Genomic DNA, 4,600 nt, shown 5'->3' on the forward strand with positions numbered 1-4,600 from the left:
AAACCAGATGGTTTCATCCTTGAAAATGATCCAAATCTTGTATGTAGACTAAAAAAGGCTCTCTATGGTCTTAAACAGGCTCCAAGGGCTTGGTACTACCGTTTGGACAAATATCTTCATCAAGGTTTTTCAAAGGGATCAGCAGATAGCAATCTTTACATAAAAATTGAAAATGACAAATTGCTAATACTTGTTGTGTATGTAGATGATATTATCTTTGGTAGCAATGAAGAAGCTATGAGTCAAAGCTTTGCCTTGGTGATGCAGAAAGAATTCAAAATGTCTTTGCTTGGAGAACTGACATATTTTCTTGGTTTTCAAATCCAACAAAATGAAGGCAGTATCTTATTGTCTCAAACAAAGTACCTCAAGTAGATTCTGAAGAAGTATGGCATGGAAGATTTGAAACCAGTATGTACCCCCATGGTTATAGGATGCAGCCTCAGTGCAAATGATGAATCAACAACAATGCATCAACCAACCTATAGATCTATGATTGGAAGTCTACTTTATTTGACAGGTACCCGACCAGACATCATGCATGCAGTAGGAATAGTTGGAAGATTTCAAGAAAATCCAAAGGAAACTCATCTTCAGGCGGTCAAGAGAATCTTCAAGTACCTTCAAGGAACTCAAAATTATGGCTTATGGTATCCTAGAGATATAGATCTCACACTTCATGCTTACACAAATGCAGATTGGGCCGGAAGCGTGGATGGCAGGAAGAGCACAAGTGGTGGTGCATTCTTTATGGGCTCCAGATTAGTATCTTGGTTCAGCAAGAAACAGAGTTTGATTGCCTTATCTACAGCTGAAGCGGAATATGTGGCTATTGCATCTTGCTGCACTCAACTTCTTTGGATGATGCAAACCTTGCAGGATTTTCAAATCACTTGTACACCACCTATCTCCATCTTATGTGATAATACAAGTGCAATCAGCATTTCAAAGAACCCAGTCATGCATTCAAAAACCAAGCACATACCGATCAAGCATCACTTTCTCCCGGAACAAGTGTTGGAACAAAAGGTCAAATTGGAGTATGTTCCTTCTAAGGAACAAGTTGCTGATATTCTCACCAAACCACTACCCAGAGAGACATTTGAATACCTTAGACAGAAGCTGGGAGTAGTTGATGCATCATCTTGCTGTTAAAACTTGTCTGCTTCAGAGAAAAATGGGTGTATGCGAGTTAAATGAGGAATATCCGCGTACATACGCCGATTTATGTAGGTGCAGTCGCGTATATGGAATTATGAAGAAAATCAGCAAGGACAGACTCTAGTTGAAGAGAGTCTGATATGGGTCTGACATAGACCATCTGGCACAGGTTCAAGGGGAGCAAATAATCTTCTAATAATGCATTGTTGGCATTATCCTAGAAGCTTTTGGTTCTAGTTCACAGCTGTTGTTGGTTTTAGGTGGAGCTGAGGCAGTGGGTGAATAGAAGGAAATCTTGGTTGATGATCTGAATAATGATGGACAGATGCTGCTGCTTGTGACTTTGATAAGTCTTGTTCTAGATAATTCGTCTCTATGTCATGTATCTCTTTTTGTGGTATCTCTTTTATGGTGTCAAGGTCATGTAACGACCTATTTTGGTTTCCCACTATGCCTGGGATGAAAATGTAATGAACTTGGTTGTCATATGTAAATTTCTGATGTATCCCCACTTGGTTGGGTGGATGATCCCCACTTGATGGGTGATGGATGTATGTATTGAGTCTTTTGGTGATAGGAAGGTCTTTTATGATGTAGAAGTCATGGTTCTTCTTGAAGAACATCTTTTGCAGATCTTGCCTACAGTCAGGGGGAGCATGGTCAGCACAGCAGGGTAGAAATTTCAGCATGTACTCAGGCGGAGCACAACCCTTTACCCATGATGTCAAAGGGGGAGAATGACTTTGAGGATGTTGGGTTGCCATCAAGTCCAAAGAGGGAGATTGTTGGCATTATGGTACAGGTTTGGAGCTATGGCACATGTATTGTCCTTGATGGAAACTCTCTTTGGTAACAGATCTCAGTTCAGGCTTTCAGAATGAAGGAAAAGACATATATGCAGGTTCATCTAGACGAAGACGCGTATACACGTGAGTTAGACGTTTCAAAGGCGTGTATGCGTATACACACACTTTCATGCAAGGAAAAACACGTATATGTTGGAGAACTTACCCTTGGTCCGTGGTAGTTAGTCCTTGGTATTTGAACCTATGGTTTTGGACCATGGTACCTCGTCAGAAGTGTTTATCCCAAGTATTGGGTCCGTGGTATTGGTTTATTATGGTTTTGGACTGTGGTATTATGGAAGGCCTAAAACTATAAAAGAGGAAGGAGATCATATGGCAAAGTATCATCTGAATTATAATTGAATATTTGATAAAGTGTGAGATCTGAAATATTGGTGATTAGCGTTGTGGAGCAGGTTTGGATCTGAATTAAGGAGGAACCTTAGTGCAATGAAGGATAAGTTCTATTTATGGGTCATAATCTCTTGGCTTGAATGATAATATCTTTGCATAATTTTGATCTGTTATATATGGCGCATGCGTGATCTATAAATCTGATAATCTGGGTTAATCAGTGTCTGAATATTTGAAAGAGTGAATAATATTTTGTAGATCTGTATGCAGGTTCAGTTCAGCGAAGGCACGTATATACGTTGGTTCAGTGAAGGAAAACAATGTATACACGAGTTGTCCATACGCAGAAGCGTATGCACGCAGGTTTCAGGCTATTAAAGTAGCGTATATATTTTGAGTTGTGATTTTGTTGTTTCTGTTTATTACTGCAGTGTTCTAGGTTCAGATTTGGTGTGTGGTACTGTTACTGTGATCTAGGTACAGTCGTTAGAGAAGTGTTTATGTTGATTTAGTTTTGATTGGTGAAAAGGTGATTGGTTGATGCAGAAATTCTTGAGGTTGGATTGATGTTATTTGTGGATCCAGTCTGAAAATTTATGAAATGTGGTCCCTAAAAGAGAGAGAAGGTTGTAGCCTTCTGTAGGCCAGCACCTACGTACTAGTATCTTGGCTAGTGCAAGAGCTAAGGGGGTTTTAGCTCCCTTCCAGGAGAAGCTGGAAAACGAGAGAGGGTTGTAGCTCTCTGTAGGTTGTAGCCTGCGTATTGGTAAAGGAATGCACCAGTACAATTGTAAAAAGAAGTTTCTAATTAAAGAGAAGATAGAGACGAATTGCAACAGGTGGTTTTCACCCACATTGGGTTTCCACCTTATATCTTGTGTTCTTGTGTGCGATTGTCTTTTTGATCTATTTTACTGTTTCTGGTTACTGGTTATTTGCTTCTGAATCACATATTAACAATCAACATTAGAAAGATAAAGTAAATTAAAAAGTTTGCATTATATACGCAGGTTTTCTTCTGCATAGTTGCGTATATACGCGGGGTTAATTAATTGAAGTAGCATATATCATTTGATTTTGAAAAAGGAATATTTTACTTGATAATACTGATTCACCCCCCCTCTCAGTATTATTTCCAACAGATCATGGGTCCTACCGAGAATGACATTACCGCCACTGGTCACCAAGCTAGGGTAATGGATTTTAGTTGAAAAGTTGGAAGACACGAGGTCTCATCACGAACTGGCTTGTTCATTCTTGTTAGTTCTTGTGAGTGGCACTGTTGTTAGCTGGTTACCAAGCCAAGACAATGGTCTTCAATTAAATTCTAAAAAAATTTAAATTCTTTTAATTGACTCTAAATTTATATCTAATATATGGGACATAGACATTTCGTGGGGTTAATAGGAATTGTTGTCGAGGCTATAGATGCTTGTTGGCAACAGGGCCATGCCTATGGTATTAAAGTTAATTTTACACTATGATTTACCTGGTTGTTTTTGTCTTTCCCTGAAATCATTATCATATCTCTCTGAGAATGGATTAAATATCCTTTCAGTAATGTGATTTGGAGTTCTATCTTTCATAAATATGAAGGTTTTCAAGGATGTGGGACCCTTAGTGAAGGCGATTCACTCTATTTACACAAGAGGAGGTTCACCTATACACTTGGGTAATGGTAATATTGGCATCCTCAGAAGGTATCATTTTTTCATATTTCTTTTTCCCCATTTCCATCCATTTTAATGCCTTGGCTTCCAAATAATGTCACTTTTATTTATAATAATGAGGCTATCGAAAGTGAAGACCTACTAACTAAGGCTGCTCTTGAGATGATTTGAAGAAGTTTTGATTGTTGACTATTTCATGATAACATTATTCTTGCAATAATGACATTATTAGAATTCCTATGGTATCCTTGACATTTTATTTTCTCTTGATAAGTCTTAATTAATAAAGATGGACCAGCAAGCATTTTTCCGTCAGAATAGTCACATATAGCAAGGAACAATATTATGAGTGTAGGAACATTTATGTTTCAATTCTGGTTTTTTGCAAGGGAACATCAATATATCAGTTGATTCACTTGCATGAGGACATGAAAGATGATCGACATGGGGGGATTTTGGGTCCCGAAATCGTTGTATCTAATGCATCTTTTTTCCCATTTGATGTCTCACTTATTCCCATATTTTACTAGTTTATGAACTTTTATGTTGCACTTATACATTCTTATGATG

Source organism: Pinus tabuliformis, chromosome 4_1 (genome assembly GCF_031772625.1).
Source record: "Pinus tabuliformis cultivar Carrire ecotype Pingquan chromosome 4_1, CPIR1, whole genome shotgun sequence".
Lineage (NCBI taxonomy): Eukaryota > Viridiplantae > Streptophyta > Pinopsida > Pinales > Pinaceae > Pinus > Pinus tabuliformis.